At 40.3% G+C, this 12,311-nt stretch overlaps 1 protein-coding gene across 1 annotated transcript in view; it reads right to left on the bottom strand.

The window, feature by feature from the left end:
- LOC136877234 (zinc finger protein 665) overlaps nucleotides 1–12,311 on the bottom strand; it is a 184,290-nt gene that overhangs the window by 65,299 nt on the left and 106,680 nt on the right. The window lies entirely within an intron of this gene.

The raw sequence follows: 12,311 nt of genomic DNA on the forward strand, positions 1-12,311 counted from the left end.
ATATTTTCTTATGTCGGTGATGGCGAACGCCGTGGGGAACAGCTTGGATTGCAGATTGAAGTTAATTTTCTAGTAAAACGAGTAAATAGCCACGCAGCTTGGGTCGCGCAGCTGTGAGCTTACATTCGGGAGATAGTGGGTTCGAATCCCACTGTCAGGAGCCCTGAAGATAGTTTTCCGTGGTTTCCCATTGTCATACCAAACAAATATTGGGGCTGCACCTTGATTAAGGCCAGGGTCGCTTCCTTCCTTCCTACTCCTAGCACTTTTCTATCCCATTGTCTCCATAAGACTTATCTGTGTCGTTGAGACGTAAAGCAAAATAAATAAATAAATAAATAAATAAATAAATAAATAAATAAATAAATGAATCAATCAATCAATCAATCAATCAATCAATCAATCAATCAATCAATCAATCAATCAATCAATCAATCAATCAATCAATAAATAAATAAATAAATAAATAAATAAATAAATAAATAAATAAATAAATAAATAAATAAATCAATCAATCAGGTGGCAGGTTCCCTATCTGTTGTTTTCCTAGCATTTTCTTAAATGATTGCAAAGAGATTGGAAATTTATTGAACATCTCCCTTGGTAAGTTATTACAATCCCTAACTCCCCTCAGTATAAACAAATATTTGCCCCAATTTGTCCTCTTGAATTCCAACTTTATCTTCATATTGTGGTCTTTCCTACTTTTAAAGACACCACTCAAATTCGTCTACTGATGTCATTCCACGCCATCTCTCCACTGACAGCTATGAACATACCACTTAGCTGAGCAGCTCATCTCCTTTCTCCCAATTCTTCCCAGCTCAAACTTCGCAACATTTTTGTAACGCTACTCTTTTGTCAGAAATCAACCAGAACAAATCAAGCTGCTTTCCTTTGGATTTTTTCCAGTTCTTGAATCAAGTTTTCCTGGTGAGCGTCCCATACATTGGAACCATACTCTAGTTGGGGTCTTACCAGAGACTTATACGCCCTCTCCTTTACATCCTTATTACAACCCCTAAATGCCCTCTTAACCATGTGCAGAGATCTAAGCTTATACCCTTTATTTACAATCATATTTATGTGACAGCTAATAGTGGACCTGTTGAGGATTCAACCAGCCTTCGGGCTGAATACTCAACATACATACACATTTATATGATTACCCCAAAGAAGATCTTTCCTTACTTTAACACCTAGGTACTTACAATGATCCCCAAAAGGAACATTCACCCCATCAACACAGTAATTAAAACTGAGAGGACATTTCCTATTTGCGAAACACACAATCTGACTTTTAACCCCATTTATCATCCTGCCATTGCCTTACTCTGTACAGAATAACATCATCTGCAAAAAGCCTTATCTCTGATTCCACTTCTTTACACATATCATTGATATATATAAGAAAACATTAAGGTCCAATAGTAATGCCTTGAGGAATTCCCCTCTTTAATTATTACAGGGACAGATAAAGCTTCACCTACTCTAATTCTCCGAGTTCTGTTTTCTTGAAACATAGCCAGCCATTCAGTCACTCTTTTGTCAAGTCCAACTGCACTCATTTTTCCAGTATTCTCCCATGATCTACCCTATCAAATGCCTTAGATAGGTCAATCACGATACAGTCTATTTGACCTTCTGAATCCAGGATATCTGCTACATCTTGCTGGAATCCTACAAGGTGAGCTTCAGTGGAATAACCTTTCCTAAACCCAAACTGCCTTCTATCAAGCCAGTTATTAATTTTCCAGACATGTCTAATATAATCAGAAAGAATGCTTTCCTACAACAACAAAAAAGAAAAAGTCTCAACATTGTACACTGTGTGGCATAAGATCTACAGAACGCCAAATACCGAAAAGTAGAATTTAGTTTCACAGGTCGTGTAATAAGTATTAAAAGTGGCCTATATACGGTGACCATTTGACCCGAATTTCATGGTCTATCCCACGTCCCGAAAAGATGTTTAAAAATCCCGAATTGCACCCTGACTTAATTATTCACCTACTTTATTCATCAATGAACCAAATGGAGGTGAAACTCAAAACGATAAATTCTAATTATAAAAAAACATGCACTATTATTAGGCCAACAGATACTGCCAAAATAGAAATAGTTTCACAGCGATCCTAACAATGGCAGCACTAATTGATAGAAATCATCGAGAATAAATATAGGTACCTAGGAAGGCATAACACTGAGGAGTAAGCCGACTGTCATAACGGAAGGACTTATGTGCTTTCCACTCAGTCACTCTCCTCGCCAGGCTTTCTGTACCTATCAGAACAAGCCAGGTAACCTGTGATGATGTTTGTTGTTAAAAGGGGCCTAACAGCTAGGTCATCGGCCCCTAACTGTACAAGATGCAACAAAATGAAAATAAATTCAAAATGTATCCACTGACTAGAAGCTAAAACGAATGATGATGAAAAACCAACAGTGAAACAAAAACGATCAGTGGTTCCAATTCACAATGTCTAAATTACTGGGATGATGCTTATTATCTAAAGGGTTCCAAAATCCAGGTCACTGGCCCCTCATAATGGTACTAATCACAGGTAACGTAGACTGATGGTATGTCTCGCAAGGTGGTATCAATCACAGGTACTGTAGACCCATGGTATATCACAAACAATGGCACCACTCGTAGGTAACACAAACCAATGGCGTTTCGTACATAAGAGTACTACTTTTATTTGCTAGTGTTTTTACGTCGCACTGACACAGATAAGTCTTATGGTGATGGTGGGATAGGAAAGGCCTAGGAGTTAGAAAGAAGCAGCCATGGCCTTAATTAAGGTATAACCCCAGCATTTACCTGGTGTGAAAAAGGGAAACCACGGAAAACCATATTCAGGGCTGCCGACAGTGGGATCCGAACCCACTACCTCCCGGATGCAAACTCACAGCCGTGCGTCTCTAACTGCACAGCCAACTCGCCCAGTAAGACTACTACTCACAAGCAATACAAACCCATGGTGTTGCTCACATAGTGGTACTAATCACAGGCATTGTAGACCCATGGTGTATGACACATTATGGTAACGCTATTTGCTTTACGTTGCACCGACACAGATAGGTCTTATGGCGATGAAGGGACAGGAAAGACCTAGGAATGGGCAGGAAGCGGCCATGGCCTTAATTAAGCTACAGCCCTAGCATTTGCCTGGTGTGAAAATGGGAAACCATGGAAAACCATCTTCAGGGCTGCTGACACTGGGATTCGAACCCACTATCTCCCGGATGCGAGCTCAAAGCTGCGCACCCCTAACCGCATTGCCAACTCACTCGGTTATGGAACTACTCTCAGGTAACTCAGACGCATGGTTTTCTTCACATAGTGGTATTAATCACGAGCGCCAGCTAAACCTGTGGTGTTTCTCGCACAGTGTTATTAATCACAGGCAACCTAGACCCATGGAGTTTCTCAGAAAGGGGTACAACTCATAGGTAGCACTGACCCACTCAGAACAAAAGGGAACTGACACATTCCAGTGCAGCATTACAGCACATGGACATTAGTCTGCGTAGCCAAATGCCCACCCCCGCTACTCGGTGGAATACACATGATAGTACTAACCACAGGCAATGCCCAGTCCCGTGGTGTTCCTCATATAAGGCTACTACTCCTAGGTTACATTAATCCTCACATGGTGGTACTAATTGCAAAAAAAGTTGTCGCATGGTGTTCGTCACGTAATGGTACTAATCACAAGTAGTATCATGGTTGCTCCTTTTAGTTGCATCTTACAACATGCAAGGGATACCATGGGTGTATTCTTCATCTATGTCGCCCACCCACAGGGGTCAGGCAAACTGTACTTTTCAGTACAACCAAGAGCCCATATTTGTCTGCACCTGCGCACCTTTAAATGCACTAAGAGAGCAATATCCTGTCAAAGCAGCATTTGTTAGTGTACGGTATTTCTCTTACAGGCTTGCATTCAAGTAACAACAAGAAAGATGGCAGACAAGAAGAAACCCGCTGACTTCCACTATGAGGCAACAGTGGTGGATTTCATCTGGAGGAGGTGAACCAATTGAGCTCAATGACACGGTCCTCCCCTGGGCGATTATCATTTGCCATGAGGACTTTGACCACATCCGCTACCACGAGAAGAAGCTCTGTCACTACTTTTAGGTTGACCTGCTACCAGATGCCACAGAAAGCCCAGATTTTACAGGTATATTCTATAGCAGGTGGCCACCCAGGCACTGCAGGGGGAGAAGGTGGCAACTACTGCCCCCACACAGATTTTAAGAGGCAGAGGCACAAGCAGGTGGACACAGACCCGTGCCCTTTGGCTGCCCAGGAGCCCACAGCTGCAAGAACTGGAGTGGATGGCGACACACTGAAGTGTCGCGACAGCGCAACACGCGTTGTCCTTCCCCGTTTTGCAAAGTGGACGCAGACGCCCAACACCACCAGCCATTTGTGCGGGCCACCCAGGACAGGCCAAACACCCGGCCGCAAACCAGGACGGCAAGATGGAAGCATCGCAGTGGAGAGGGACACCCCCCGGCATTCCACGATTGTTAACCAGGCTCAGCCTACTGGTGCCTCCTTCACGATGCAGAGAAGGCAAGCACAAAGGTGCCTGCGTCAACCAATGCTGCTGCTAACCGGGAAGGAGGAGAAGCCGGCACTGCATCGGTCTACAGCTGGGAGGAGGGCTACAGCCAGGTCGAGGCCTCGTCTCCCGCCAAGAAGAGACAGATGCCACAAAAATGATGCCAGCCCCATATTAGAAAGAAGAAGATTCCAGCCCCACCAGAGAAGAAGTCCTAGGACCTACCACACTGTCCGGTCCTCTTGGGGTCCCTGAAACCTAATCTCGCCGCAAGGCCCACACTAGCCACAGCAGTGCCTAGAAGGGCTGATCCCCTGAGTAATTGGACTGGCAATATGTTTTCATTCAACTAACATAATAGCGATATGTTTGTGATATGAAACATGGGTGGTTATTAGATTTTAAGACTGTAATATATGACAAACTCAAAAAAAGTGTTTTTTAATGAATGTGAATGTGCTATTTTAATTGTTAGTATAAGCAACTGAGGATGATCCATGGATCGAAACTAGTATTATGAAATTTAGATGTAAATAAATAAATTTTACAATATATAGTATTGATTAGGTGGGAACGTCAGAAAACTTTGTAATTGTGAGTACTAGTTTTGGAGGTGCTAAAAAGAATGGGCCTTAGAATCTTTTCATTTGTTGGCAGCCAGCTGCAACAAATCTTTAACTGGAGCAATAATTGCATCAACTGTAAGTTAACACAAAGCTTAAAAGGCAAGCCTTTAACATTCATAGTTTCCCAACCAGTGGCGTACAAAGGCAAGTGCCATTATTTCTTGAAGAGAAGTAAGTCTTTAAAATATCTCACATTCAAACTTGAGTTTTGAAATTTAGAACTGTCCAATAGCTTGGCATTTTTATACAAAATCTCTGATGAATATGATTAAGTCCATTTCTTCTGGTTGGCCATGGGTAAATCCGTCTTTTCCAAGTGCTGTTTATCTTAGCCACTTGCAGCGAGAACCGGAACAATGTTTTCAGTCTGCAGTAGTGCCATGGCCTTGAACGGCTGACGAGACGGACTGCATGAGGAGCAGCAGAGGACAGAATTGAAGTCGTAGAATAATAAGGCCGGCTACATGCTGACACATGTAGAATATGTAGCCTGGAGAGTCCTCTTCTGTGCCTCTCCAGTCCTTGACGGGTGCAGGAGATAAGCCCCAGAAAGACAGCCACTTTTATTGGAAACAGGCTAGGTGAAGAAATAAATAAATAGAACCAAAAGGAGACTAAAACTACGATTACCCAAAAGGAAGGACCAGTAAACAAAAACATGATTTAGATGTTGATTCCCATAGGGAATCTGAAATATTTGTCCCGAATGAGTAAATTTATAATACCAATATAAATGGTCGGTTATTGGACATTATAAATTTTCCAGCTAACTCATTCCTTGTTGCCAGCGTTTCGCCCTTGTGTGCTAGGTTGGGCTCATCAGTTGGTACCTAGCACACCTACCAAGACGCTGGCTAGTGCATACCATGGAGGCCACTGCATAGGCTACTTGGAGCCACCGGCAGTGCCAATGCACTATGAGAGACTTTGTCTGTACCAAAAATTGATGTCGGGACAAATATTTCAGATTGCCTATGGGAATCAACATCTATATCATCTGATAGCCAAGCAGGCATCAATTCTCTCACAGTGCATTGGCACTGCCGGTGGCTCCAAGTAGCCTACGCAGTGGCCTCCATGTTATGCAGTAGCCAGCATCTTGGTAGGTGTGCTAGGTACCAACTGATAAGCCCAACCTAGCACACGAGGGCAAAACGCTGGTAACCAGGAATGAGTTAGCCGGAAAATTTATAATGTCCAATAACGGGCCATTTATATTGGTATTATAAATTTACTCATTTGGGACAAATATTTCAGATTCCCTATGGGAATCAACATCTATATCATCTGATAGCCAAGCAGGCATAAATTTTTGGTAAAGAGACGAAGTCTCTCATAGTGCATTGGCACTGCCGGTGGCTTCAAGTAGCCTACACAGTGGCCTCCATGGTATGTACTAGCCAGCGTCTTGGTAGGTGTGCTAGGTACCAACTGATGAGCCCAACCTAGCACACGAGGGTGAAACGCTGGCAACCAGGAATGAGCTAGCTGGATAATTCATAATGTCCAATAACGGACCATTTATATTGGAATTATAAACAAAAACATTACGAGCAATGTAACCAAATGCTTTAAGATAATTTTTGAATGGGATTTAAATAATTAATCATTGAACAAATAACAAAATAAGTAATATAAAAATGGAAAAGCAGAATGAATAGGAAACAAAGTTGCCGTCGACGTCACAGAGTGACGTGAAGAGTGATCTCCAATGAGAAATTTCAGAAACATGAAACAGGTGGAGGGTATATTTGACAAGCAACAGGTGGGACAGTCGAATAAGAGCTGCCAAACAAAGCTGCAGCATCAAGGGCAAATTCATAAAGGATAATTAAAGAGGTTGCAACAAGGAAGAAACAAGTAATTACTTTAAATTATGCATGAGTAGGTACCAAAAAAAGTACAAATCAGTAAACCGTAATTTTTTCTTTTTGCTAATTGCTTTACGTCGCACCGACACAGATAGGTGGCGACGATGGGATAGGATAGGCCTAGGAATTGGAAGGAAGTGGCCGTGGCCTTAATTAACTTACAGCCCCGGAATTTGCCTGGTGTGAAAATGGGAAACCACGGAAAACCATCTTCAGGGCTGCCAAGTGGGGCTCGAACCCACTATCTCCCGATTACTGGATACTGGCCGCACTTAAGCGACTGCAGCTATCGAGCTCGGTAAACTGTAATAAACGAGGATATAGCAAAATAATAAGTTAGATATAATAAGCAACCAGGATCTTTGTGTAAACGTGAACAATGTCCATGTGTATTATTTACAATTTAAATATTTTTATACTCTTAATTTCAACTTATATTTTTTATGTTAGCTGAAGATGATACATCCAAGGATAGAAACAATCCCTAATTTAAAATTAAATTAACTGTTTATTATAACTGAATAGTTGAACACAGTACTGAATAGGTGCAGTAGGGGCAATTATGGGGGAGTAAATATCACGTTTTTATTCCATTTTTGTCGGCAAAAGCAAGGAATTATAGGAATGATTAAAAAAAAAAAAAAAATAAAAAAAAAAAAAAAAAAAAGCAATTTTTACTAGCACTGTTGTCTTATCAGCTAATATTTTTCTTTATTTTATTTCATTATTAGCAAAATTACTAGCGGATATACGCACAAAATGTCGTTTGTCGTGGCTACAAATGATTTTTAATTGTATATTCACACCCTACTTCTATTTATTTGTAACACATGTGTAATATTGTTCCTTTAGTGAAAGTTTTACTGTACAGTATTGAATCGAAAACTCAAAACAATATTATTATGGTACCTAACCTAAAATTTATATGATTCTTTGTTACAATTGGATAGTTGAACACAGTAATGAAGAGGTGCAGTAGCGGCAGTTAGGGCGGGGGGAGAAAATATTACATTTTTTTTCCATTTTAGCTGGCTGAAACTAGGAATTTTGGGAATGATTTGATAGACTGTCAACCTTTACCTCTCTGTCAAAATTTTCTCAGAGAGCTTCAAAGAACTTACCATTTTGTAGCTTTCTTTTCATTCTTGTTGTATGTACCCTACATGCTATATCCCAAAACCCAGGTACTTCTTATTGTCTGTACAATTTATGCCATCCCACTTATAATTCCCAATTGCGGCTACTGAATGGGTGGATGTATATTTGAACAAAGTTTCCTTGTGGAAATTTCTTGATCTTGAAAACTGTAATTCAGAACAGAATAAAAATGAAATACACTTGTTGTAAGTGCAAGAGCAGTCAATGACTAGAATGAAATGATCATTTATTGTGTTCAGGCAAACAGTAATTTACCACCGTCTTTTTTAATTTATTGTTTACAGGACACCAAGTAATTCAAGTCCCCATTCTTCAGGTATAGGGCCAATAACCTTCGATGTTAGGCCCCTTAAAACAACAAGCATAATCTTCAGGTATAAACTGAGGAGAACTTTGTATTTTTAGATCATTAATCTCAGTTATTAGCTGTGAATATGTAAATTTGGTCATTTAATGGAGCATTTACACTGTATAGAGATAGAATTTGAATTCCTAATCAATGGTTTCAATTCCAAACCTCACCGCAGTGCTCAATTGGAGTGAAGGCTCATGACTCTATTGAAGGTGATTCTTCCATTGGATGGGAACATTATGCATTGAGCAGACCCCTTGATGTTATTTCACAGGAGTAGGTTATGGACTGACACCAGGTTTCACTTTCTCCGATGGGGAAAGCACAGTAGATCAAATTGGTTGCAGTGGGAGGTCATGCAGGGACCTCCCCATTGTGACATAATGTAACCTAACCTACAGATATAAGGAGCATGCTTCAGTTATAGAGCAAAATGACAATGTTTCTAGCCTACATACCACAGTCACATAATCTATCATCAGTTACCAGTGACAATAAACAGTCAGCAGTATTAATTTTTTGTTTTGTTGGTGGCTTTACGTCGCACCGACACAGATAGGTCTTATGGCGACGATGGGATAGGAAAGGCCTAGGAGTTGGAAGGAAGCGGCCGTGGCCTTAATTAAGGTACAGCCCCAGCATTTGCAGTATTCAGGTAATTTCTGCATGCAGTCTCAAAGTTTGAGATTGTCTTAGATTTCCTGATAGCAGCTGGAAGTGAATTCCAAAGCCAGGACCCAGTCATAACAAAGGACATATTGTACATAGAGAGTGGTTGTGGGAATATCAAAGAAAGTGTCACATCTAATGTTACAATTATGTAATGATGACAAGGAATGAAATTTTGAAGAAATGCATGGGCGCCCACAGGATCTTTTCCAGGGGGGGGGCACATTAACAATTTTCTTGAATATAAAAACCAATATAACGTCAGCAACATTAAATTGTTTACAGAAACTTCCAGTTATAACATATGCTAGCTGACTGTCAGTAATTTCAGTTTATGAAATAATCTAGTATGATATTAAACAATTGAACATCAACATCTTTAGAATTCCAGGGGGAAGGGGGGGCAAGTGCCCCCCCTTGCCCCCCCTTGCGGGCGCCCATGAAGAAATGTATTTGGGGAAATTTTACATTTAGAGATTGACATATCGATGTCAGCATATGAAACTTCTGTCACCTGTAGAGTTTCAGCCATGAAGAAGCTATGTAGCTAGGGGTTATATGAGCATTGTAACTCAAGTTAAAAGCATACAAAGTCCAGAGTCCTATGCTTGTTATAGTTTATTAGTTCATTCACAAGTTGCTTCAACAAGCAATACAGTATCAAAGTATTATCTCTATGTCTTGTGGCAAAATGTCCTTTTGTCATTTCAGTGAGTGTATCACACTCACATACATCTTTCTACATGTATTTCTTATATGTGCAGACCTGTCAAGATTTTCAGTTAGGGTCATACCTAGGTTCTTTACTGAAAGGATTTGTAATCTTTGTTCCAAACAGCTGATCGGAAGGTGGATGTATGGCATCAAAAATTAGGTGAAGGTTGTATTCATCTGTCCAGTTTGACAAGTGTTATCCATTTATATCATTTGAGTTGTACTTCCAGTCATTATGATGGCTATTCACCACAGTAAACTGATGGATGCCGATAAACTTCTAGCACATGTGTTGGCCAAAGGATTGGAGGAAGTTTGTATACATTTACAATTATTAATTCACCAACTTTGATTGTAATTGTATGGATGTCATCATCTGTTGATGTTGTTAATAGATAGATATCTGCAATATTACTATGAACATATGTTATATTACCATAATGACGATGATAGGTTATCCCTATCACATCATATCCAGGAATTCTTGCTTGATCTTCATTCTCTATGTGAGATTCTTGTACAAGAAGTACATCTACTTTATATTTTTGTAAGAACCTTGAGATATATTGACATTTAGATGCACTGATGCCTTCTATGTTGACCTGACAAATACGGATGTTCTGTCCTAGTTTCAATGTCTGGTGGTCCTCAAAAGGACCAATATTTACTTCTGAAGTATTATCCATGTGCATTTGGTGCTGCCATTGGTTTTTGGGGTTTCCTTATAACCGCATAACCTTTGGTGGATCCAACCAGTCTCTGGGCTGATGACCTAACAGACAGATTATGACCATGAGATCAACAACTGTTAATAGTTTGACCGCCAGTGAGTTATTGTTGCTCGCTTAGCACCACCCAAGGGACACGTGTAGGGTATTGAGGAGGTAATTCCTACAGACGTGAGCAACGATCATCTTCAAGGTTTCCCCAAAAGCCAGCACAGACCTGTTCTCCTTGAGCTTGGTATCCAGGTCCCTGTCATCTCATCTTTTCCTAGACCAAGATGGAACTTCCAGAAAGCTGATTGGCAGAATTTTTCCATAGATCTTGACAAATGCTTGAGATGGATGCCAGCCATATTATCTAATTATAAGTGGTTTGTAGGTGCTGTAATATCAACAGCTAAAAAACATATCCCAAGAGGTTATCGAAAGAAGTATATACCTGGTTGGAATAAGGAAAGTCAGGACCTTTATAAAGAATTTCTCAGAAGTGGTGACAATGAAATTGGAGAGGAACTGCTCAGAACACTTGATGTAGCTCGTCAGGAGAAATGGATGAAAACTACAAAAAATCTTGACTTCAAACATTCCAGTAGAAAAGCTTGGAGCTAGCCCACTGGTTCAGAGGAGGGAAACCCTGGTATCATCTAAGCAAGTTGCTGATCGAATCATCTCTTCATCAAGATCTCCTAGAGATAAAATACACACAAGAATGCTAAACAGGAACTTAGAAAAGTCAAAGCTAATTGCCAAACTCATACAGAATATTCACAACCATTTACGCAAGAAGAGGTTAGTACAGCACTTAAAAACATAAAAGCTGGGAAAGCCTATGGGTTTGATGGTATACATAATGAATTCCTACTGAATACTGGTCCATATGCCAAACTATGGTTAGCAAGGTTCTTTACTGATATCCTGAAGACTGGTCGCATTCCTAAAGAGCTAAAGGGAACAAAAATAATAGCAATACCTGAACCAGGAAAGGAAACAAATAAGGCAGAAAACTATCGCCCTATAGCTCTCCTCAGTGCTCACTATAAACTACTGGAAAGATTGATTCTAAACCAAACCAACAGCAAAATCATGGATCATATCCCACATGAACAAGCTGGTTTCCAAACAGGGAGGAGCTGTACAGATCAAGTCCTTAGTCTTACAACTTATATCAAGGCAGGCTTTCAAGATGGTATAAAGACGTCTGTAGTATTTATTGATTTGACAGCAGCCTATGACACAGTATGAAGAGAGGGCCTCCTTTTAAAATTCTTAAGAGTGATCCCCTGCACAACTCTAGCCCAATTAATAAATTACATGCTATGTGATAGATACAGTATTTCCAAGTTATCCTGGGCAAGGAAATCAGTAAGCAAAGAACTTTGAAAAACGGTCTTCCACAGGGCTCTGTACTCACACCAATCCTTTTCAATCTATATATTGCTGACATCCCTCACACTGTAAGCAGGAAATTTGCTTATGCAGATGATCTAGCCATTGACATCAGTAGAAAATGCATAGAAGAAACTGAAAGAATTTTGACAGACGATCTTTCAGTCCTATGGCAGTATTACCACAGGTGGCGACTCATACCAAGCCCAAGTAAAAAAGAATCTTCATGTTTT

The sequence above is a fragment of the Anabrus simplex genome, chromosome 7 (genome assembly GCF_040414725.1).
Source record: "Anabrus simplex isolate iqAnaSimp1 chromosome 7, ASM4041472v1, whole genome shotgun sequence".
Classification (NCBI taxonomy): domain Eukaryota; kingdom Metazoa; phylum Arthropoda; class Insecta; order Orthoptera; family Tettigoniidae; genus Anabrus; species Anabrus simplex.